Below are 27,035 nucleotides of genomic sequence, written 5' to 3'. Positions count from 1 at the left end.
TATTTCTTTATAGCAGCCCTGAGTGGACTAAGACACCCATCTTATACACAATTCACTGAAGCTGTGTTTTTTCTTTCCCATTCTACAAGTTTGTTTAGCCACAATAGCCACTAAAAGTGAGAAAATTAACCTCATCTTCAAATTTCTCCTCCCTGTTGCATTTATCATTCAATCAATTATTTATTCATTTATTTATCTCTTCATTCACCCAACAACTATGAATTATTTACTATGCAGGCACAGTTTTGGACTCTAGGGGTACACTGGTGAATGGAACCCTCTTGGAACTTACATTCTGGTGAGGAAGACTGAGTTAGTTAATAAAATACAATATTGTAAATGTCACAGTTGTGAAAGTCCAGTGGAGAAAGATGTAGCAGAGTAAGAGGAGGGAGTGTTATTGTAATGTGAGTGGCAGCAGCCTGTTATAGAGGTGGTCAGGGAAGACCCCTCCGATGAGGTGACAGGTGAGTTGACACCTGCTGGGAGTGAGGGAGAAAACCACAGGGCAATGAGGATTCTCAGCCTCATCCCAACTCACATTTTAGGGTGACCCTTTATTTTTTATGACTTTGAAATAGAATCCCTGACCAAGATTCCATTTAGTCCTCGAAAATTCAATTCTCAGAAAGATAGGTAATAGAAAAAATGTCGTTCATGCAGAGACTAAAATATTCTTTCCCAGTAGCTGTTTTTTAAGTGCCTCAAACATATCAAGTCTTCCCCATGCAGGACTATTCCAGAGGCATTTGCAGTCAGTCAGTGTTGGCCACTCCGTCTCCCCACCCTACACACATGTAGAAACCCACCCACTTACAGATTCGCTAATGCATTTGAAACTATGAAAGGTGACATGGAGGGAACCTTGAGGGACAACAGTAGAGAAAGAAATCACAAAAAATAGGATCACTTTTCACTGTCCACAATCAGTACACAGCTTGAAGACTGGAATGAGGCAGAGGCAAGTGGGGGCCAATGTTTATTGCCTCATTAATTCACTCACGTGCTACGTTTTGTGCACTTTTTGTGCTCGACATTGTGCGAGGTGCTAGGCCTACAAGGAAAAAGAGGACATGGTCTCTGGAATTTTTTATTGGAGGATAATTGCTTTACAATATAGTGTTAGTTTCTGCTGTACCACGAAGTGAATCAGCTATATGTATACCTATATCCCCTCCCTCTTGCACCTCCCTCCCACCCCACCCCCATCCCGCCCATCTAGGTCATCACAGAGTAGAGCACAGGGAGCTCAGCTTGGTGGTCTCTGGATTTTCATGAATCATAGTCTTAAAACAGGTGGGGAAATAGATAGGCACACTCCCAGCTGAAGTACAGTCAGTCTTGACAAAACTTGGAAGCAACAAAGATGTTGCTTTACTTATCCCTTCAGTAGGTGAAGGGATAAATAAACTACAGTGCATCCAGCCAATGGAATATTATTCAGGGCCAAAAAGAAATAAACTAACAAGCCATGAAGAGACACGGAGGAATCCTAAATGCACATTACTAAGTGTAAGAAGCCAATCTGAAAAGGCTACATCCTCTGTGAGTCCACGTATATAGACATTCCGGGAAAAGCAAAACAATGCAGACAGTAAAAAGGTCAGCGGTGGGGAGGGGTGAATGCGGAGGGAAGGATGCACACGTGAAGCACAGAGGATCTTTTTGGGCAGTGAAAATACTCCTTATGGTTCTATAATGGTGGATAACTGTCACTATACATTTGTCCAAACCCATAGAATGTCCAAGACCAAAAGTAAACTCTAACACAAACTATGGACTTTGGATGATAAGGATGAATCCGTGTAGGTTCATCCTTGGTAAAAAAAAAAAAAAAAAAAAAAGTATACTATTCTAGTGAGTAATATTGATAATGGGGGAGGCTATGCATGTGTGGAGGTAGACGGGGAATCTCTGTACATTCATCTCAATTATGCTGGGAGCCTAAAACTGCTCTAAAACATAATAACATCTTAAAATAATAATAATAAAAAAATACAGTCAGTCTCACTCAGTCCTTCTCACTTTGGTGGTAAAACAAGCCGTGTGTGTGTGTGTCTGTGTGTGCATGTGTAGCCCAGTTAATTTCTCTCAACAAAAGACAGCACCACCCTTCTCTTCATCCTGCTGGCTGCCTGGCTGATTTTCTTGAAAATTCCTGACGCCTATTTCTACAGCAACACGAAGCCCTGGTTAACTGTCTTCATTTCCAGGCTCTAGGGAATGTGTGCTTGTTAGGCTGCCCAAGTAAACTGGGGAGACTCTGAGTAAACAGGTTTAGGAATCCTTCTTCCTCCATCGTCATCGTCCATCTCCAAGCACGTTTGAATTTATCCTAAAAGCCAATACCTGGGGATGTTCAGCTTGAGCTCATCATACTTGCACAGGAAGGTTGGAAGGGAGCCTGCCAGCCTAGAACACCTGACCTGGAAGAAGCAGCAGAGGTCACCGGGCCCAATTCACTGATGTTAAAGAGGGGGACCAAGTCCAGAGAGCTGAAAGGGTCCTAGTGCCATGGCTGGGCTGAAAACATCCAACACTCTGTTCGTCCTTTCATGACGCCTCCACAATATAGTGCCACGCAATCTGTCCCCAGTACCACCTGCAGGGTCTCTCAGGTATGTTTACCATTCAGAATGGCTTGGAATTTCTGAGTCTTCTCCTTTCTTTAATATCTCCAATGCTCCAGAAAACCTGGAACCTATCCTGATCTCGCAATCACTTTTTTTTTAACTTACCCCCTTTTTTTTTTAAACATCTTTATTGGAGTATAATTGCTTTACAATGGTGTGTTAGTTTCTGCTTTATAACAAAGTGAATCAGTTATACATATACATATATCCCCATATCCCCTCCCTCTTGCATCTCCCTCCCTCCCACCCTCCCTATCCCACCCCTCTAGGTGGTCACAAAGCACCGAGCTGATCTCCCTGTGCTATGCGGCTGCTTCCCACTAGCTATCTATTTTACGTTTGGTAGTGTATATATATCCATGCCTCTCTCTCGCTTTGTCTCAGCTTACCCTTCCCCCTCCTCATATCCTCAAGTCCATTCTCTAGTAGGTCTGTGCCTAGAAGACCTTTACCTAAAACTTACCTGCCATCATGGTCCCCACACACATCATTCATACACTAACTCCTGTGAATTAACACATGTCCTACATTTCAGGTGACTCTTTCTAGGAAGTGTAACACATTAGGCTGTCGTAAGCCATCAACAATCAAGCATGAGTATTTTACCACGTTATTTTTCTATTGATTAGTCAATGGAGATACTGGCACTTGGGAGTGAGAATTTTTAAAGAGGTGGAAAGAAACAACGTAATTTTGGAAAATGAAGATGTAACTGTCCGACGCCCTTAGACCCAGCACCCATAGTGTGTGATGTGGACAAACATCTGGTCAGAATTTGGGCTTGAGTGGCTGGAGGGGCAGGGATTTCAGAGGAAGGGATGCCAGCTCCACTATGTACCTGGACCACAAGATGAGGTTTAGCATCGTTTTGATTTGGTTTGTTGTTGTTTTTTGAGAAGCAATTAGCATAGCCTTTGGTATTCTATGGACCCAGTAAACGTTAGCCACTGTTTTTGTTATCTTCATTCTTTTTTCTGCCACACTCATAGACCATGTTTCTTTTGAAAATAACAAACGAGGATTGAAATATTGACTAGCGGGTTGGCGCTAAAGCAGGGTTGTGGATCTGGGGGTGTGTCTTAGGAAGAAAGGGGTGTGGAGGTGGGGAACTGCATGCGTCTCCTGCTATGTCACTCTGTTGAGTCTTTGGGTTGGAAGGGACATGAGACCATCACTCAGTCCCGGTCTTCAGATGAGTGGGGCCAACTTTCTCCATTTAACAACTCAGCAATGAGATCCACAGAAGGCAATGGTTTCCCAAGCTCTCACCAAAGAGGTAAATAGTAGTGGGGGTGGCGTTGCCGGAGCTGGGGTTCAGTAACTAGAACTGAGGTTTCCCATCACCATGCGCAGTGCCTGATAAGTAGGTTAACCCTCCTGTGTACCCCAGATACCACTGTGTCCATTTAACAATGGGGGAGGCAATATATAACACTGCATGAGGACTGGAAATGTGAGCTTTAGAGCTGAAAAGATCAGAATATAAGTTCCAGCTCTGCTGCTTTCAAGCTGTGTGACTTTGGGCAATTACTTCAACACTCTGAGCCTGCATTTCCAATCTAGTCAACGGAGATCATGTCTGCTCAGAGGGTTGTTATGAGGATTAAATTAATGTAAACATAAAATAATGTAAAGTGCTCCATAAATGTGAGCTTTCATTATAATTTAATGAGGCAGTTGGGCAGAGAATGCTCCTGTGACATTTTCAACGTCCTATAATCAGAGAATGGTAAGAACTTGACTTAAAAATCGTTCCCTCAGGGGCTGCCGGGAAGATGGCGGAAGAGTAAGACGCGGAGATCACCTTCCTCCCCACAGATACACCAGAAATACATCTACACGTGGAACAACTCCTACACAACACCTACTGAACGCTGGCAGAAAACCTCAGACCTCCCAAAAGGCAAGAAGCCCCCCACGTACCTGGGTAGGGCAAAAAAAATAAACAAAAACAGAGACAAAAGGATAGGGACGGGACCTGCACCAGCGCGAGGGAGCTGTGAAGGAGGAGAAGTTTCCACACACTAGAAGCCCCTTCGCGAGTGGAGGCTGCGGGTGGCGGAGGGGGAAAGCTTCGGAGCCGCGGAGGAGAGCACAGCAACAGGGGCGCGGAGAGCAAAGCGGCGAGATTCCCGCACAGAGGATCAGGGCCGACCGGCACTCACCAGTCCAGGAGGCTCGTCTGCTCATCCGCGGCGGGCGGGGCTGGGAGCTGAGGCTCGGGCTTCGGTCGGAGCGCCGGGAGAGGCCTGGGGTTGGCGGCGTGAACACAGCCTGCAGGGCGTTAGTGCGCCGCGGCTAGCCGGGAGGGAGTCCCGGGGAAAAGTCTGGAGCTGCCGAAGAGGCAAGAGACTTTTTCTTCCCTCTTTCTTTCCTGGTGCGCGAGGAGAGGGGATTGAGAGCGCTGCTTGAAGGAGCTCCAGAGACGGGCGCGAGCCGCGGCTAAAAGCGCGGACTCCAGAGATGGGCATGAGCCGCTAAGGCTGCTGCTGCCGCCTCCAAGAAGCCTGTGTGCTAGCACAGGTCACTGTCCACACCCCCTTCTGGGGAGCCTGTGCAGCCCGCCACTGCCAGGGCCCGCGGATCCAGGGACTACTTCCCCGGAAGAACGCACGGCGCGCTTCAGGCTGGTGCAACGTCACGGCGGCCTCTGCCGCCGCAGGCCCGCCCCGCCTCCGTGCCCCTCCCTCCCCGCCCCGCCGGCCTGAGTAAGCCAGAGTCCCGGAAGCAGCTGCGCCTTTAACCCCGTCCTGTCTGAGCGAAGAACAGACGCCCTCCGGCGACCTACACGCAGAGGCGGGGCCAAATCCAAAACTGAGCCCCTGGGAGCTGTGCAAACAAAGAAGAGAAAGTGAAATCTCCCCAGCAGCCTCAGAAGCAGCGGATTAAAGCTCCACAATCAACTTGATGTACCTTCATCTGTCGAATACCTGAATACACAACGAATCATCCCAAATTGAGGAGGTGGACTTTGAGAGCAAGATTTATGATTTTCCCCGCTTTACCTCTTTTTGTGAGTGTGTATGTGTATGCTTCTGTGTGAGATTTTGTCTTTATAGCTTTGCTTCCACAATTTGTCCTAGGGTTCTATCCGTCCATTTTTTTGTTTTTAAATGTTTTTTCTCTTAATAATTATTTTTTTATTTTAATAACTTTATTATATTTTATCTTACTTTATTTTACTTTATCTTCTTTCTTTTTTTCCTTCCTTCCCTCCTTTCTTCCTTCCTTCCTCCCTCCCTCCTTCCTCCCTCCCTCCTTTCTTTCTTTCTTTCTTTCCTTCTTTCTTTCTACTTCTACTAATTCTTTCTACTTTTTCTCCCTCTTATTCTGAGCCGTGTGGATGAAAGGATCTTGGTGCTCCAGCCAGGAGTCAGTGCTGTGCCTCTGAGGTGGGAGAGCCAACTTCAGGACACTGGTCCACAAGAGACCTCCCAGCTCCACATAATATCAAACAGAGAAAATCTCCCAGAGATCTCCATCTCAACACCAGCACCCAGCTTCACTCAACGACCAGCAAGCTACAGTGCTGGACATCCTATGCCAAACAACTAGAAAGACAGGAACACAACCCCACCCATTAGCAGAGAGGCTGCCTAAAATCATAATAAGTCCACAGACACCCGAAAACACACCACCAGACGTGGACCTGCCCACCAGAAAGACAAGATCCAGCCTCATCCACCAGAACACAGGCACTAGTCCCCTCCACCAGGAAGCCTACGCAACCCACTGAACCAACTTTAGACACTGGGGACAGACACCAAAAACAACGGGAACTACAAACCTGTAGCCTGCAAAAAGGAGACCCCAAACACAGTAAGATAAGCAAAATGAGAAGACAGAAAAACACACAGCAGATAAAGGAGCAAGGTAAAAACCCACCAGACCTAACAAATGAAGAGGAAATAGGCAGTCTACCTGAAAAAGAATTAAGAATAATTATAGTAAAGATGATCCAAAATCTTGGAAATAGAATAGACAAAATGCAAGAAACATTTAACAAGGACCTAGAAGAACTAAAGATGAAACAAACAACGATGAACAATACAATAAATGAAATTAAAAATACTCTAGGGCTTCCCTGGTGGCGCAGTGGTTGAGAGTCCGCCTGCAAATGCAGGGGACGCGGGTTCGTGCCCCGGGAGGATCCCACATGCCACGGAGCGGCAGGGCCCGTGAGCCATGGCCGCTGGGCCTGCGCATCTGGAGCCTGTGCTCTGCAACGGGAGAGGCCACAGCAGTGAGAGGCCCGCATACCGCAAAAAAAAAAAAAAAAAGATGGGATCAGTAGCAGAATAACTGAGACAGAAGAATGGATAAGTGACCTGGAAGATAAAATAGTGGAAATAACTACTGCAGAGCAGAATAAAGAAAAAAGAATGAACAGAACTAAGGACAGTCTCAGAGACCTCTGGGACAACGTTAAATGCACCAACATTCGAATTATAGGGGTTCCAGAAGAAGAAGAGAAAAAGAAAGGGACTGAGAAAATATTTGAAGAGATTATAGTTGAAAACTTCCCTAATATGGGCAAGGAAATAGTTAATCAAGTCCAGGAAGCACAGAGAGTCCCATACAGGATAAATCCAAGGAGAAATACGCCAAGACACATATTAATCAAACTGTCAAAAATTAAATACAAAGAAAACATATTAAAGGCAGCAAGGGAAAAACAACAAATAACACACAAGGGAATCCCCATAAGGTTAATAGCTGATCTTTCAGCAGAAACTCTGCAAGCCAGAACGGAATGGCAGGACATATTTAAACTGATGAAGGAGAAAAACCTGCAACCAAGATTATTCTACCCAGCAAGGATCTCATTCAGATTTGATGGAGAAATTAAAACCTTTACAGACAAGCGAAAGCTGAGAGAGTTCAGCACCACCAAACCAGCTTTACAACAACTGCTAAAGGAACTTATCTCTGCAAGAAACACAAGAGAAGGAAAAGACCTACAATAACGAACCCAAAACAATTAAGAAAATGGGAATAGGAACATACATATCGATAATTACCTTAAGAGTAAATGAACTAAATGCTCCCACCAACAGACACAGATTGGCTGAATGGATACAAAAACAAGGCCCATATATTTGCTGTCTACAAGAGACCCACTTCAGACCTAGAGACACATACAGACTGAAAGTAAGGGGATGGAAAAAGATATTTCATGCAAATGGAAAACAAAAGAAAGCTGTAGTAGCAATTCTCATATCAGACAAAATAGACTTTAAAATAAAGACTATTAGAAGAGACAAAGAAGGACACTACATAATGATCAAGGGATCGATCCAAGAAGAAGATATAACAATTGTAAATATTTATACACCCAACATAGGAGCACCTCAATACATAAGGCAAATACTACAGCCATAAAAGGGGAAATCGAGAGTAACACATTCATAGTAGGGGACTCTAACACCCCACTTTCACCAATGGACAGAACATCCAAAATGAAAATAAATAAGGAAACACAAGCTTTAAATGATACATTAAACAAGATGGACTTAAGTGATATTTATAGGACATTCCATCCAAAAACAACAGAGTACACATTTTTCTCAAGTGCTCATGGAACATTCTCCAGGATAGATCATATCTTGGGTCACAAATCAAGCCTTGGTAAATTTAAGAAAATTGAAATTGTATCAAGTATCTTTTCCGACCACAACGCTATGAGACTAGATATCAATTACAGGAAATGGTCTGTAAAAAATACAAACACATGGAGGCTAAACAATACACTACTTAATAACAAAGTGATCACTGAAGAAATCAAAGAGGAAATAAAAAAATACGTAGAAACAAATGACAATGGAGACATGACGACCCAAAACCTATGGGATGCAGCAAAAGCAGTTCTAAGAGGGAAGTTTATAGCAATACAATCCTACCTTAAGAAACAGGAAACATCTCAAATAAACAACCTAACCTTGCACCTAAAGCAATTAGAGAAAGAAGAACAAAAAAACCCCAAAGTTAGCAGAAGGAAAGAAATCATAAAAATCAGATCAGAAATAAATGAAAAAGAAATGAAGGAAACGATAGCAAAGATCAATAAAACTAAACGCTGGTTCTTTGAGAAGATAAACAAAATTGATAAACCATTAGCCAGACTCATCAAGAAAAAAAGGGAGAAGACTCAAATCAATAGAATTAGAAATGAAAAAGGAGAAGTAACAACTGACACTGCAGAAATACAAAGGATCATGAGAGATTACTATAAGCAACTCTATGCCAATAAAATGGACAACCTGGAAGAAATGGACAAATTCTTAGAAATGCACAACCTACCAAGACTGAATCAGGAAGAAATAGAAAATATGAACAGACCAATCACAAGCACTGAAATTGAAACTGTGATTAAAAATCTTCCAACAAACAAAAGCCCAGGACCAGATGGCTTCACAGGCGAATTCTATCAAACATTTAGAGAAGAGCTAACACCTATCCTTCTCAAACTCTTCCAAAATATAGCAGAGGGAGGAACACTCCCAAACTCATTCTACAAGGCCACCATCACCCTGATACCAAACCAGACAAGGATGTCACAAAGAAAGAAAACTACAGGCCAATATCACTGATGAACATAGATGCAAAAATCCTCAACAAAATACTAACAAACAGAATCCAACAGCACATTAAAAGGATCATACACCATGATCAAGTGGGGTTTATTCCAGGAATGCAAGGATTCTTCAATATACGCAAATCAATCAACGTGATACACCATATTAACAAACTGAAGGAGAAAAACCATATGATCATCTCAGTAGATGCAGAGAAAGCTTTCGGCAAAATCCAACACCCATTTATGGTAAAAACCCTGCAAAAGTAGGCATAGAGGGAACTTTCCTCAACATAATAAAGGCCATATATGACAAACCCACAGCCAACATCATCCTCAGTGGTGAAAAACTGGAAGCATTTCCACTAAGATCAGGAACAAGACAAGGTTGCCCACTCTCACCACTCTTATTCAACATAGTTTTGGAAGTTTTAGCCATAGCAATCAGAGAGGAAAAGGAAATAAAAGGAATCCAAATCGGAAAAGAAAAAGTAGAGCTGTCACTGTTTGCAGATGACATGATACTATACATAGAGAATCCTAAAGATGCTACCAGAATACTACTAGAGCTAATCAATGAATTTGGTAAAGTAGCAGGATACAAAATTAATGTACAGAAATTTCTGGCATTCCTATACACTAATGTTGAAAAATCTGAAAGTGAAATCAAGAAAACACTCCCATTTACCATTGCAACAAAAAGAATAAAATATCTAGGAATAAACCTACCTAAGGAGACAAAAGACCTGTATGCAGAAAATTATAAGACACTGATGAAAGAAATTAAAGATGATACAAATAGATGGAGAGATATACCATGTTCTTGGATTGGAAGAATCAATATTGTGAAAATGACTCTACTACCCAAAGCAATCTACAGATTCAATGCAATCCCTATCAAACCACCACTGGCATTTTTCACAGAACTAGAACAAAAAATTTCACAATTTGTTTGGAAACACAAAAGACCCTGAATAGCCAAAGCAATCTTGAGAACGAAAAACGGAGCTGGAGGAATCAGGCTCCTGGACTTCAGACTATACTACAAAGCTACAGTAATCAAGACAGTATGGTATTGGCACAAAAACAGAAAGATAAATCAATGGAACAGGATAGAAAGCCCAGAGATAAACCCATGCACATATGGTCACCTTATCTTTGATAAAGGAGGCAGGAATGTACAGTGGAGAAAGGACAGCCTCTTCAATAAGTGGTGCTGGGAAAACTGGACAGCTACATGTAAAAGTATGAGATTAGATCACTCCCTAACACCATACACAAAAATAAGCTCAAAATGGATTAAAGACCTAAATGTAAGGCCAGAAACTATCAAACTCTTAGAGGAAAACATAGGCAGAACACCCTATGACATAAATCACAGTAAGATCCTTTTTGACCCAACTCCTAGAGAAATGGAAATAAAAACAGAAATAAACAAATGGGACCTAATGAAACTTCAAAGCTTTTGCACAGCAAAGGAAACCATAAACAAGACCAAAAGACAACCCTCAGAATGGGAGAAAATATTTGCAAATGAAGCAACTGACAAAGGATTAATCTCCAAAATCTGCAAGCAGCTCATGCAGCTCAATAACAAAAAAACAAACAACCCAATCCAAAAATGGGCAGAAGACCTAAATAGACATTTCTCCATAGAAGATATACAGACTACCAACAAACACATGAAAGAATGCTCAACATGGTTAATCATTAGGGAAATGCAATCAAAACTACAATGAGATATCATCTCACACCAGTCAGAATGGCCATCATCATAAAATCTACAAACAATAAATGCTGGAGAGGGTGTGGAGAAAAGGGAACACTCCTTCACTGCTGATGGGAATGTAAATTGATACAGCCACTGTGGAGAACAGTATGGAGGTTCCTTAAAAAACTACAAATAGAACTACCATATGACCCAGCAATCCCACTACTGGGCATATACCCTGAGAAAACCATAATTCAAAAAGAGTCATGTACCAAAATGTTCATTGCAGCTCTATTTACAATAGCCTGGAGATGGAAACAACCTAAGTGTCCATAATCAGATGAATGGATAAAGAAGATGTGGCACATATATACAATGGAATATTACTCAGCCATAAAAAGAAACGAAATTGAGCTATTTGTAATGAGGTGGATAGACCTAGAGTCTGTCATACAGAGTGAAGTAAGTCAGAAAGAGAAACACAAATACCGTATGCTAACACATATATATGGAATTTTAAAAAAAATGTCATGAAGAACCTAGGGGTAAGATGGGAATAAAGACACAGACCTACTAGAGAATGGACTTGAGGAAATGGGGAGGGGGAAGGGTGAGCTGTGACAAAGCGAGAGAGAGGCATGGACATTTATACACTACCAAACGTAAGGTAGATAGCTAGTGGGAAGCAGCCGCATAGCACAGGGAGATCAGCTCGGTGCTTTGTGGCCGCCTGGATGGGTGGGATAGGGAGGTTGGGAGGAGGAAGACGCAAGAGGGAAGAGATATGGGAACATATGTATATGTATAACTGATTCACTTTGCTATAAAGGAGAAACTAACACACCATTGTAAAGCAATTATACTCCAATAAAGATGTAAAAAAAATAAAAAAATAATAAATTGAAAAAAAAATCGTTCCCTCAATCCTGGAACAACACCTACACGTTTTGTTTTGGTTTTTTTCCAGTACAGCCTCTAGCCAAGTTTAGCTGTCCTTATTAAATAGAATGAATTCTTCCTTATGAAAACATGATCATTTTTCCAAGCCTAGATCAAATCACTGTTCTGAAGCTGTATATCCTTGGTGGTATATTAACTGCACGTTTTTCGTTCTCCATAGATAGCTTTGGGGAATTGCACTAAATCATATGTTTTATCTCAGGAAGAAAGTTCACCACGGTCCAGCTGCCCTAGACTGCGCTTGGTTCTTTGGCATATCTCTAATCGTTGTCGCTTTTGACCTGTGAAATAAAAAGCAGTGTGCTCTATTGGAGGGAAGTGGCCTATTTCTGGCCTTTGTCCCTTCTCTACATCTGACATGTACTTGGCTTTTCTTGCCTGGATTCCAGGGTTGGGTGCAGAACAGTAAGGCAGGGCATTGCTGATTCGTCATACCTCCCCATCCCCTGTCACCGTGGGTCACTTTGAAGACTGGGCAGCTCTTATCTGTCCATCTACATCCTCCTTTGTGGGTTTTTATGTCCTAACTTCAACACAATGCATTCTGACTGTGCCAGACTTTCCCCATCCGATAATCCCAAGTTTTCTACAAAGATTCCTGATTCCCACTCTGTACCGTCCAAAACACAGGAGGACCATGCAGGCAGGTGGCCTCAGGAGTCAAGTGGCAGTGTCACCTGTATCTGAGTCAGTTGAGGTAGATTCCTATCTCGATTTAGTGCCATAGGGGATAAGAGACTCCACACCTCTCATTTTGTGGGAGGACAGGAAAGTAGAAAAGGAGGTAGATTGACTTACCTAAGTTCATACACGCTAGTGACAAGATGGGACAAGAATTTGTGTCTCCTCTCTGCATCAGATATGTATTTTTTAAATCCATGAAGAGGTGCCCTGGGCCATCCCAATACTTTCAACACTTTCCCTCCCAGGCCCTTTCTCATCCATTTAAAATGAGAGGTTGTGGGGTCAGACTCCCTGAAAGTGACTTACATCCAGCCTTACCTGGTGTGGGAAAACGTTCGAGATTCACAAAGCAAACGTGTTTCAGGAGCATCCACGGCAGGCAGACCCCTGTTGGCCCTTTGACATGAGTCAAGTGCAGACTTTCCCAGGCTACTTCCACTAGCCTTCTAGGAGCCCCGACCCTTCCAGAATCTTCACCAAATCTCACTTTACTTGCAGGTAAAGGATTTTCATTTGCCATCAGACTTCGGAAGGGATGGGAATCCCAGAGACTTTGCAAACTGGTGGCAAAACCGGACAAATCCTTCTGGAACATTTTCATGTGATTAGTTCCCCAGGGCACATTTTCCCCTTGTTCTTCCATACTCCCACCCCTCCCCAGGCTCTTCTTTCCCACTGAATTTCTAGTTCCATGTGTGGACTTGAAGGAAAATGCATTCTGTGTGTTCCTGATGGATTTACACTCAATTTCCCAGAAAAGGATGATGTGAGTCCCAGGGAAGCCCAAGCAGGATTTCGAGCCATCCCCCACCCCAGCCTTTCCAGTAGGACATTAAGGAGTTGCAAAGGCCACCCTAGAGGATAAGCGCGGTTTCCACGTGAGCGTCAAGCCTGGTCAGCATGTTTGCACCATTTCCATCCCACAGGACACTTTGCTGCCCCTAGGAGAGGGAAATTCAAAAGTGGCACAGTGCAGCCTTGCACCTGCTCATTCAAAGTGGCCCCAAGTGGGACTCCATTAATCCAGGAGGGCTCCCTGGAGGAGTCCTGGGCTTCCCTGCATGCTCTCTCTGCCTCTGGTCGGTGCTGTACAGCTGTGTTTCTGTGAAAACAAGGGTGCCAGTAAAGGAGAAAAACACTGTTTACTAGGCTGCCTAGATTGGTGAGTCACATCATTTCAATAGCCCTGAGCTATACACAGCTGACTACTTATGCAAATTCCAGACAGCTTGTTTGAACAAAAGGTTACAGAGTAACATAACCTGGAGCTTTTATTACTAATGAGGCACTCATTTCCATATGAATACAGAAGTGTGTATGTTTTCCCCCTTTTATGGCTTCTCATAATTGTGTCTAATAATATAAAAATAACATCGGGTCTTTCACTCCACATGGCTCAGACATCAGAGGCAGACTCGTGTCCACACGGCTCAGACATCAGAGGCAGACTCGTGTCATCTACCCGTTAGGAAAACGTGACATCGGGCCCGTCATCCCTCCCTGTTGAGCACAGTTTCAGATGCTCAGCCCAGGTGCCTCTTTGGACTCATGAGAAATTCCATTAACTTTGTTCACTTCTGAGTGCTTGCCACGCTTTAGACTTGTTTTCAAAATTAATAGCATTAGTAGTAATAATAATAATAATAGAACATGATTGTAAAATGGCCATGCTTCATTTTTATTATCAGCGAGGTAAAGCAAATCTGGCACAGATTAATGGCAGCTTTCTACCTGCCAGAGTGATCTCTATTTTGGTGTGATATAGAAATTTAAAACTGAAAGGGAGAGGTTTTTTCTAACATGATATATATTCCCATAAGTGGGCCATAGTGCCACAGTGACCTTAATTTTTTTAGTCTTCTTTGAATTTGTTACAATATTGCTTCTGTTTTATGTTTTGGTTTTTTTTTTTTGGCTTCGAGGCATGTGGAATCCTAGCTCCCCGACCAGGGATCGAACCCACACCTCCAGCATTGGAAGGCGAAGTCTTAACCACTGGACCACCAGGGAAGTCCTGTGAACTTAATTTTAATGAATAAAATAAATAAGGGAGACAACTGAATATGTAAATAAAAAGAGAAATGACTTGTAGAAACCATAAGAATCAATTAAAACTTCTGAGCTTGTACCAGTATATATTCATTTACACACACACACACACACACACACACACACACACACACACTTATTTTGTTTGAATTAGCCATTGATTGCCAAAGATTTTGGTGAGCACAGAATTTGAAATACAAAATTTAGCACTAAACCTGGCATCTAACCCTCAGATTGGAATTTAGTGAGTAATTTTTCGATCTTAGATATTCTCTCCTTTGAAATGCAAAGACTTGGGTACTTAAGAATCAGTCCTTTAGGGTGGGGGAAATGGGAAGATATTGGTCAAAGGGAACAAAGTTTCAATTACACAGGGTGAATAAGTTCTGGAGATCTAATGTACAGCATGGCATCTACTTGAACTTTGCAAAGAGTAGATCTTACATTTGACCACTGCACGCACACGGAGAATGGTAACTATGTGACGTGATGGGTATCTTTATAAGCCTGATTATGGTAATCATTTCATAATGTATACCTATATCAAATCATCACATTGTACCCCTTAAACATATGCAATTTTTATTTGTGAATTTTACGTCAATAAAGCTGGAAAACAAACAAATTTTTAAAAATGAATCAACCTTTCAGTTGCGATACTTCTGGGAGGCGGTCAGATTTCTACGGGTATTTATCACCCAATGAATGAGCGATCCGTTGACTCTTGGAGGATGCACTTACCTCAGCTGAGAGCCAGAAGAGGCCTAGTGGTTGGACTGAAGCCACTAGGTCAGGGGAGTAGGAGAGAGAGGTGTGAGACAGAGGAGGGATGTGGGAAGGACCAGGATCCCAGGGTAGGTTTGGACGCAGTGAGAAACAGCAGATGGACAGGAAATCTTTAGAGTGCTTTGCTCAGGGCCTCCTCCTGCATTGCCAGCCCTAGTAATCCCAGTAATCTAGATGTCTTCCCACAGTTCTGAGGAAGGCTCTAGCTCAGAGTTATGAACATTTCAACACCCCTATCCAACCCAGGACCCCAGTGTGGCCAAGACCATTCATCCAAAAGATGAGAAAAAGAAGGCTTGTTCTCAGCCTCAATATATTGATGTACATGTGGGTGCTGTGATGGTGAATTGTATGTGCAACTTGTCTGGCCGACAGGGGCCCAGATATCTGGTCAAATGTTATTCTGGGTGTTTTTGGAGGAGATGAACATGTGAATCATTAGATGAAGTGAAGCAGATTGCCCTCCCCAACGTGGGCAGGCCTTGTCCAATCCGTTGAAGGCCTGAATAGAAAAAATAGTCTGAGGAAGAAGAATTCTCTCTCTCTGCCCGACAGCCTTCCAGCCACATCACCAGCATTTCCCTGTCTTCGGACTCAAACTGAAACATTGGCCCTTCTTGGGTCTCCAGCCTGTCAGCCTTTGGATTGGAGCTGTACCGTCAGTGTCCAATTTGCCGACTATAGAGCTTGGGGCTGGTCGGTCTCCATATTTGCTTGAGCTTATTCCTTATAATAAATCATATGTGTGTATATATATGATTTATTATAAGGAATATATACAAGGATATTTATCTGTCTCCTATTGCTCCTGGCTCTCTGGAGAACCCTGACAAACACAGGTGTCCAAAAGACAAAAAGGAAGAGTATGTGGTCTTTTTGCATTCAAAACATAGGAACTTGACTGTGTCATTTACAGAAAACTCTCCTCCCCAGCCTTCAGGATTGGACAGTCAGCTCCAGTGCGAAGAGAAAGAAAGAGAACTACAGAAACCTGATACACTGGGAACAGATTTAGAGAATGACATTCTATTTTCCCTCTCAGAAGACCCTCCACAGAGAAGTCTCTTCTTCCCCACCTTTCTCATGGTGTCACTTTTCTGTTACTGAGTGTGTAGAGGGGCGAGAGTCAAAACGGACGGCCGGCATCCCCCAAGCTGCGGCGCCTGTGAGCAGCCTGGCCACCGGTGGCTGAAAGCTGACCCCGGAGACAGGAAGAAGCTTCATGTCCACGGGGCAGCCTGGTCCTCGGTCAGGCCCTCTTGGGGCTGGGACTCACCCTATCCATTGATTTCACTGGAAGGAGATACACATGCCCAAACAGGCGATTTCCAAAGGAGATGCCGGCAGGGACATCAGTTAGCTTTTGTGCAATGATTTGACTTTCAGTAGAAAGAAAGAGAATGGAAGGAAGGAAGGAAGGAAGGAAGGAAGGACCTGACCTGTTATCCTCAGTCTAACATCACATACATTTATTGATTCAAATGCAGGAACACAAATTACTGAGGAAGCGCTTATTAACTCATTTCTTAATTACCCGTTCACTCTGATTTTTAAAGAATCCAATATAGCAACACCTGTTTGAGAACCAAACAGAGTATGCGATGCTGCGTTTAGGAAAGGCTGTTGGATGAGCTGCCTCATCCCTTCCCAGCCCATTTCAAAGTAAAATGAAGATTTCAGCTTTTTTCTTTTCATTTTTCCGTTCTCCAGCCACCCCATCCTAGACCTTAAACCCAAGGGAGACACGCTTTGCTTTGGCAATCTGAACCCTGTTCAGCAATGGCTGTGTCTGCTGCCAGGACACTTCGTGGCCACCAGCCTTGAGGCCCCAGCTGTGACAAAGTGCACTGTCTCTATGGATCTTAAGCCATTTACGTTTCCCACGACTCTCGGAACACCTGGTTGGGCACCAGAATGAAAGAAAAATGGGGCATTAGTGCTGATCTAATGACCAATGACCTCCTATGACATTCTCTCTAAATCGTTTATTTTAGAGGTGGAAAGAATGAGTCTCGAAGTCATGGGATTTTCTCAGACTTCCACAGCTGGCGAGTGGCAAAGTTAGGACCAGACACCCAGGCTACTGGCTCTCAGCCCTAAGGTTCCCCGACAACACCAAGTGTATGTGTGTCCCCATGCCCAGGGTTCACTGAGGGAAATGGGCCATGTCTGTGGGGGTAAATGCATGGGGGATTAGTGTGAGCCTCGGGGCTTTTAAAACTCTGGGTAAGAGATTTAAAAGGGCTTGTAAGAGGCCTCTTTACAAGCAAATTAAAGGGGTCTCAGTTTTCAGGGTGAGGATGCAGTGCCAGGGATGGGGGACTTCCATGTCACAAGGACTCAGCTGTACTCCCTGCAGGGGTGCGGGGCACACAGAGTCCTGTCTGCAGAAACTAGAGAAATGTGTGGACACCAGCCACAGGCAGGGGGCTGACCGCTCTTGGACACCCACTCCCCTCCCCGCATTCGGCTCACTGCAGTGTCTCCAAGAAATGAAACGGGCTTAAAAGAAATGAGTGTGTGAGCTTAAGGGAAATGTAATCACCGCCTCTCTGTTCCTCTTTTATTGGGCTTTGCACAGAGATTTGTGCCGGCGAGGAAACCAAGCCGGTCCCCTCTCATCCTGAGCGCGGGCAGAGAAAGTAACATCCGTTGAGGCAGGGCGAATGGTGCCAATTAGTGAGATGCTGGTGAGTCCAGAGATTGTTTGTAATCTGTTTGCCCTGCTCCTTTGAGCCCCAGGGATTTGGGCCAACACTTCTCTCCTTGTTAGTATTTCTTTCAATTGCTTGAGACAAGTCCATGAATCAGGCACTACACACATTTAAGTAAGCCCCTGCTCAGTCCTCCAACACCACAAACATAAACACTCATTTGCACATGTGCACACGTGTGCATGCACACACACACACTCATCTTGCATTTGGAGTTGTGAGAGAAGTGAGGGGCAAATTGCTTCCATCTGGACCAGCAGACCAGTGAACCTGGGAGGCACGTTAGCAACCACCAAAAGCATCATTTCCCCCATTTTGTGTTCCTGTGCAAATCTGCACCTATTCGAGGATATCTCTGATCACTGGTTTGGTGTTGTAGGGCAACTCATGCCCCGAGCTTTTCTCTTTGCTTGTTTGTGTTGTTCTATTTGTTTGGTTATCTATTTATTCTGTCTTTAAACCACAGAAGCTCCATGATCATGTCAGGGCTTGGGATGATGTCACCCACCGTGGATGGTGTGTAGCTTAAGTCAAGAGCCAGCACTCACTACCCCGGATATGCCACCTCTGAGCTTGGGAGCTAGACGCAGCCTCCAGCCTACAGGGATGAGATGAAGAGCAAAAACTCAGTCTCTGTCTTCCTCTCTGTCACTGTCTGCCTCCTTCTGTCTCTGCCTTTCTCTTTCTCCCCTGTTAGAATTGGAGATTGTACTCCTGCCTTGACTTCCAGTCAAGTCCAGGGACCCAGCGACCCTTGCTCTGAGTCACACATCTCAAAAACAGCCAAGCAGACCGTGGACTGGTTAGCAGCTGTTGTCACATACCCCAGCGGTGTCACTAATTCACCTGACCCTGCAGGGCTCTGCAGAGGGTCGGCGATGGAAGGCAGGAGGGTTTTCTATGAGAAGGACAAGGACAGCCTTTCCCACAGATGGAGGAGAACAGACCGACCATCATGGACATGTCGCACATAGTCGTTATCAAGATACTCCATGGCTTCAAATGTTACGGCTGAACTGACAGCATTGACCATGAAAAACATATTTCACCTGTGCGTGACCTGATACATTAACCTTGCCCAAGGATGAGAAAAACCTCAAGCGAGAAGAAAAGGCTTTCTTAGAATCATTTAGCTGCCATGAAATTAAAAATTATTTAATTAATATAATCTCTGGATTGAAGTAATAGGTTAGACTAAGGGTATTTAGAGCAACATTGTTGTAAGTGGCCAAGAATTGAAGAAAACCGAATCCCCGTCGATAAGGGAGCTTCACTCTAGTCCAGAGCTCTTTTTTTTTTTTTTTTTTTTTTTTTTTTTTTTTTGCGGTACGCGGGCCTCTCACTGTTGTGGCCTCTCCCGTTGCGGAGCACAGGCTCCGGACGCGCAGGCTCCGCGGCCATGGCTCACGGGCCCAGCCGCTCCGCGGCATGTGGGATCTTCCCGGACCGGGGCACGAACCCGTGTCCCCTGCATCGGCAGGCGGACTCTCAACCACTGCGCCACCAGGGAAGCCCAGAGCTCTTTTTATTCCCATCAGTGCACAGAAGCCAATTCCTGGCCACTCCTGCAAGACTGTGCCTTTAGCCTTCCTGACTCTGGTGACGCTATTTCCTGTCCAATGAGATGTTTTCTTATTGGTGGACCAGGAGACATAGTCTTGTTTTCTTTTTTTTATCTCCTTTACATTTTATCCCTCCTTGCTTGCAGGAGTGTGTCCAAGTCTGTGCTTCTTGCCTGGAATTCCTAGTTTAGAATTCCTCTGGGCTGTAAGCCACTTGAGGACAGGACTAACTCTTTCAGCTCCTTATTCTCCAGAGCCGAGTGCCTGACACATAGAAAGGGCTTAAACCTGAGTCATTGGAAGAATAAAGCACCACTGGCGGATGTGTGGACAAATGTGAGTTCAGAAAGACAATGAGTGCAATCTGGTCCATGACCTTGGAGGGGTGAAGGTTCATCCAAGTAGAATGGCCGTCGGATGTTGTCGGGGTGAATCTAGAGCCAGAGTGAGGAGGGGCTAGAGACAGGAGTGAGAGTCATCAGCAGAGGTGAGAGCTGGGGACCTGACGGAGGGACAGATCCCAGGAGAGAGTGAAGAGAAGAAAGAGACCAAAGGCAGCTCTAGGAGAACCACCACTCTTTCCCCCACAGAAGGACCAGGAGGGGAGCGTGGGGCATGCACAGAGGGCCTGAACCAGACGCAGCGATAACAGTTCTACTAGCTAGGATGTATGGAAGACGTATGTGCTACCTATTGCTACAAGTGCTTTCTGTCTATTCTTGCAGTTAATCCTTTCAATAACTCTCTGTGATATGTCCCCGCTTCACCAATAAAGAAATGAAGCTCAGAGAGTTTAAATAACATGCCCAAGATCACACAGCTAATAAGTGTCCAGCCCCTGGAGCACATCACACCCTCTTCCTTGATATCCTCTGACCTATTTTAGTTACTGAATTAATTTCGATAATCGGTTGATTCCCCTACACACACACCATTTCACTGGATTCACATGCAAAAAAAAACAAAAAAAATCATGGTAGATCCCATTTGACCTTCCAGCTATTACTTTCTTTGAGCAAAGCTAAAATCTGGTAATGCAATGGCTACTCGTATCTAAAGGAGAAACAAATACTCTGATCTGTTTCCATTGCATTTGTTTCTAGCTTGGTCATGAGAGTGAAGACTTTCAGGGGACAGGAGACCAACACTCGATTCTTTGAAAGCCCAAGGCCATGAGGAATTGAAACACTCCAGCCAGAGCAGAGACAGGTCAGAGAAGGGGTTCCTCAGGACATAAATCAGGCCATGGTAACTGCCTGGAAATCCTATTCTCTGGGGTTTTCTATTGCCGCTGCTTTCTTTAGAATCTTGATTGCAAGGAGAACAGGGGATATTCCTCAGGCAGGGGCTACGGTATGATTTATCACACATACGTACACATACATATATTTTCTTTGTATCTGGTTCCTGTACAGAGGTTCAAAAACCCCTGGGATTCCCTGATGATAGGCGTATGCACCTTGCTCTCACCCCTCCTTCTACCACCTTAGAAGTCTGTTGGGGTTCACATGAGGGAGCATCAACCATGCCTTCCAGCTCAGGGGGGAGAACTTTTCCTACCAGCATCACCCAAATCCCACGCCCACCTCAGCCTCGGAACTGCCCAGAGCTCCTGCCGCCCCACGTGTGCTCAGACAAAACCCAGAGCTCTTTCTCTCCAGATGTTAGGAACCACTAATTCAGTTCAATTTATGAGAAGGTCTGAATTCTCATCTTATCTGCCAGTACTGATGATTTATAAACTCAGGGAGGATGCTTCTCCCGTCGGTGTCTCATTTCCCACTTTGAAAACTGGAATTTTAGCATAAACTGCTATTAATCCAGAATCTACCCAACCAGAAAATGCGTTACCAAAATGTTTTTTAAAATCGGCAGTCGGGAAGAGCAGTCAGCCATAAGAAGATGGAAGATCAAGCCAAGTTCTGATAAGAAATATTACGAGTGCCTGCTTTTCTAGCTGTTTTTGTTGTTTAACAAAGCAAATTCCCCTCATTCAAAGGGAAGGGGACTGGAGGCAGGAAGTCGATGTGAAAAGAACACAGAAAAAAATAGAGCTAGCCTAAGACAAAGAAAAGCGTTAACAGGCAAGAAGAGAAAAAGTACAGAAGGAAAGAGAGGTTTATAGAAGCACCTTGAAGAAGACGGAATAGGAGTGAAGAAACCAAAGACAAAACGAGTGGTTAGTAACCTAACTGTGCGATAATTAGGTAATAAATAGGTAAATGAGAGCTGGATGTTATATTACGACACAGAGTAAGTATTCCAAGGTGTGGATCACGGAAAGCCAAGAAGAGCAGCTTAAACGAGAAGCATGGACCCTAAAAGAGGGTGAGTATCAGTGTATATTCCAAAAGGGGTGGAATTAGGAGAGTTTTGGTGGAAGACAGAGCTGATGTCCTGTGCACATTCCCTGGCATCAGGGTCCGTGCAGGGATGCTCCTCAGGGAGTTCTCATTTCAAGGTGGTAGTCGGATGTGCACTGACTGGACTTGAACTTGAAGTCCGGAGTCTCCGTCTCTTATTAGCTGTGTGACCTTGGGCAAGTTGCTTACCTTCAGGTTTGGTTTCTGTGTCTTTAAAATAGATATAACAATGCCTACTCCACAGAGCTCTTCTGAAAGCCAAGTCAAACAAAATGTATGAACATATATAACATCATAGGTGGCACACAGAGAACTCAAAACAATGTCAACTCCGTCAAATTTGCGTGGGCCTAAATGGACTGCGTTCAGTGCAAGTGACTTTCAGCTAACAATCTCTGGTCTCTGACATGAGCAAAAGATTTCTGTTAGGGAATGTGGTTGATTGCCTGACCATGTGTACCTTCTGAAGGATGATATGAAAAACGGGCAAGTGTAAATTGGTGCAGTCACTATGGAGAACAGAATGGAGGTTCCTTAAAAATTTTAAAATAGAGCTACCATATGATGCAGCAATCCCACTCCTGGGCATATAACCAGAAAAGACGAAAACTCTAATTTGAAAAGATACATGCACCCCAGTGTTCATAGCAGCACTATTCACAATAGCCAAGACATGGAAACAACCTAAATGTCCATGGACAGATGAATGGATAAAGAAGATGTGTTATATATACATAATGGAATACTACTCAGCCATTAAAAAAAGAATGAAGTAATGCCATTTGCAGCAACATGGATGGACCTAGAGATTATCATACTAAGTGAAGTAAGCCAGAGAAAGACAAATATCACATGATGTGGCTTATATGTGGAATCTAAAAAAAAAAAAGATACAAATGAACTTATATACAAAACAGAAATAGACCCACAGACATAGAAAACAAACTTATGGTTACCAAAGGGGAAGTGGGGGGGGATAATGTAGGAGCTTGGGATTAGCAGATACACACTACTATATATAAAATAGATAACCAACAATAGAAAATTGTATAGCACCAGGAACTATATAACTATATTCAATATCTTGTAATAACCTATCACGGAAAAGAACCTGAAAAAGAATGTATATATATATATATATATATATATATATATATATATATATATATGACTGAATCACTTTGCTGTGCACCTGAAACTAACACAATAGAATACTTCAATAAAATTAAAACGGGAACAAATGGATGGATGCAAGGTGCATGTATTGAAAAAAATATTTAGACCGTGAGACTGCAGAAAAAGTTTGTGAATTTTTGATAAATATAATGGCAAAACATGGTCAAACTCCAAAACGATTTCAAATGTGGCTAAAACAATATGTTTTGGTGAAAGCTTGCTGAAATCCAGTCATCGAATTTCCTGTGAATGCAATTCCTTGTCTCATTGCTACAGGCTCAATTAAATAAAACTCTTGGGGTGTGACAGGCATAACCATCCAGGAACTGGTGTAGTACATATTAACTTGCTTTCTACCAAAGCCAGGTAAACTATAAATGTCCAAAGACATTCTTTTTCTAACCTGTCTCCTAATGTATTTATAATTCCAGTGACTTCCAGTGAAATTACAATTTTAAAACCTATATTTTCCTGAAGTAGAACGCTACGTAGAGCTCACTGAAAAATAGGTTTAGTACCTGAAAATGCTTTTTCCATCTTCCTACCTGCCGTTAATAGGCATCATTGATTCAATCTGTATACCCAAATATTATCTAAACTATGAGATTTATGATTACAGAAAATATGACCCAGGAAAGGTGATCAGTCTTAAGACTTGCAATCTTGGTTTAACACAGAACAGGCAATTTTGAAATGTTTTTGATCCTGGAATTCTGTTAGAAGGAAAACAAAAACAATTTGGTATTATTTTGCAAAAGGGAGTTTTCATAAAGAATTTGTAGACTTTCACCATTCATCAGATCTCCAAAATGAATTCAATTTACAGGCATACCTCGTTTTATTGTTCTCCACTTTATTGCCCTTTGCAGATATTTTGGGGTTTGGGGGGTGGTTTGTTTGTTTTTACTAATTGAAGATTTCTGGCAACCCTGCATAGAGCTAGTATATCGGCACCATTTTTCCAAAAACATTTTCTCACTTTGTGTCGCTATCACATTTTGGTAATTCCCTCAATATTTCAAAATTTTCATTATTATTATATATATTATGGTGATAGGTGATCAGTGATCTTTGATGTTACTACTACAACTTGCCGAAGGCTCAGATGATGGTTAGCATTTTTTAGCAATATAATATTTCTAATTAAGTTACGTACATTGTTTTTTAGACATAACGTTACTGCACACAGTAGACTACAGTACAGGGTAAACATAACTTTTATATGCACTGGAAACCAAAAACTCATATGACTCACTTTATTGTGATACTCACTTTATTGCTGTGGTTTGGAAATGAACATGCAGTAACTCTGAGGTCTGCCTGTGAAGTAGGAATCAATTTCAAGCGATAAAATTTTTAAATATAGCAAGTTTTGGAGAATGTTTTTGTTCTAAGTAATCAGCACGATCATAACCGCAAGCCAATCTCCTACGGTAATATGTTAGTTTGAAAATAGAATTTTTTGCACGACATAAAGCAAAGCAAGGGCAGGTAGAACTATGCATTTTATTCAGTTTTGTTACATAATTGGAAGCCAGCTCACCAGCTACTCTCAGCTGGGAGTTAACATTGATATAATTTCTAACCTGTTCTTCCAAAGTTCAAAGCTGAATATAAATCTATATACTTGAATATTTCCCACATGTAAAGCAAATTTCTTTGAAAATATTGTAGCACATGGGCTTCACTAAATAGCACCATGTAACTTCAGAGCAGGTTAGAAATAAATTCTTTTAAAATGATGTTGAGTTTCGTGTCTTTAAGATATATCCTTATCCTCCTGACTCAAAGATGTACTATCATTAGAAATGGAAATTCATAATGAGAAAGTTTAAAAAATCCCTTGATCTTTTATAATTATATTATTCTTTGTTAAACAACAGAGAACTATGTACTGAACTTATGAAAGCTCTGGGATAATTACATTTTCCAGCAATAAGAATTTTAATTTTTTGAGCCTATGGCATTAGAATATTTAAGTATAACTCTTTTTTTTTTTTTTGCGGTACGCAGGCCTCTCACCGCCGTGGCCCTCTCCCGTTGCGGGGCACAGGCTCTGGACGCGCAGGCCCAGCGGCCATGGCTCACGGGCCCAGCTGCTGGGCGGCATGTGGGATCCTCCCAGACTGGGGCACGAACCCGTGTCCCCTGCATCGGCAGGCGGACTCTCAACCACTGTACCACCAGGGAAGCCAAAGCATAACTCTTACGTTTAAAAGTAGAGTTTGTATTCTGTTTATTTTGGGTTATTTTGTATGTGTTTTTATGTTACTTTTAAGGATTTCTAAGTAATTTTCACACACCTATCATGTATTTTTTTTCTCATTATTACTTTTTGGTGTGTGTCTTACAGGGATGGGATCCCTGTTCCCCTCACCCTTCCCTTGTGTGGATACTGGTTCTAAAGGGTACAGGTGTTCTGCTTTATATCCATTCTTTGAAAGAATAAGTAGAAAAGAATAGGTAGAAAAATGGTGACATTGACCACCTGACCACCTACATGTGGTCAAGGTCACCATTAGCTTAATACAGAGATCTGAGTAAACAGTGGAAACTGTCTTAGTCAGCTCTGGCTGCTATAACAAACTACCACAGACTGGAGAGCTTAAACAACAGTTGTTTCTCACAGTTCTGGAGGCTGGAAGTCCAAGATTAAGATGCCAACAGACTCTATCATTGGTGAGCATCACTTCCTGACTTGCACATACCCACCTTCTTGCTGTGTCCACACATGGTGGAGAGCTCTCTCTCTCTCTCTTTCTTCTTATAAAGCCACTACTCCCAACACAAGGGCCCCACCCTCATGACCTCATCTAACCCTAATTACCTCCCAAAGGCCCCATCTCCAAATCCCATTACACTGGGGTTAGGGTTTCACTATGAATATTGGGGGGATGTGATTCTGTCCAAAGCAGAAACCAAAGAGGAACCAAAGGGAACCACGGTAAGACCCAATTTCAACAAATGGGTTGCAGAGCATTGATTTGGATTAATTCCAGGGACAAAATGTTGATGTACCTGCAGAAGCTTCCCACACATTCCTCATTGCATTTGCAAGGCTGTGCCGTTCGAGGGGACCAGGTTGGCATGCAGCCCCATATCTGATTTAGGACTCTCCACACAGGCCTGTTCCTGTGCTACAACAGAAGCAGGCACTTGGCGCCTTGGAGCACTGACCAGCTACTCTGCTGAGTCCCATCTGTGGTTTTCTTCATGCACACTGAGATTGCTAGACTTAGTGCCATTGTGGCGGAATGCATGCAGGATGCTACACCAGCCCAGCGGGTGCACCACGGACGCTGTTCACTGCTCCATCTTCTCCATAAGAGGGAACCTGGCCTTCCTTCATCCTGGCCCAGACCCCCTGCCCCTGTGAGTGATGGCCAATTTCCTTCTTCAGTCTGGCTGGGGTTGAGAGTGTTCACAGCTAGAAGGAGAGCATCTGGTTGGCATCTGGGCTACTCTCACTACCACTGAAATAAGAGGCAGTATGGTATTTTTGAGACTGATGGAGGCAAACTATTCTACCAACAGCTTAGGTTCAGAAAAAAAATGGGCTTCTTAGGATTGACCAAAGATACAAAGGGATTATTCAATTTGAAAGTCAAATGTCTGATCTGGTTAGAGGAATTGGAAAAAAAAAAAAGAGAGGGAAGAAACTATAATGAGAAAAGAGGGAGGGTGGGAGAGACAAAGGGAAAATGCCTCAAAGTCAATCAGATTTCTAAATGCTTTCGTCATTTGGCTAACAATTGCTAAGGATCAATTATATACATGACATAATCAATACCGGATTTAGAAATCATGTAGAAAAATTAAAGCA

This window comes from Grampus griseus, assembly GCF_964374135.1.
Source record: "Grampus griseus genome assembly, chromosome: 2".
NCBI classification, from domain to species: Eukaryota; Metazoa; Chordata; class Mammalia; order Artiodactyla; family Delphinidae; genus Grampus; species Grampus griseus.
Note: the sequence above shows the minus strand (reverse complement) of the source record.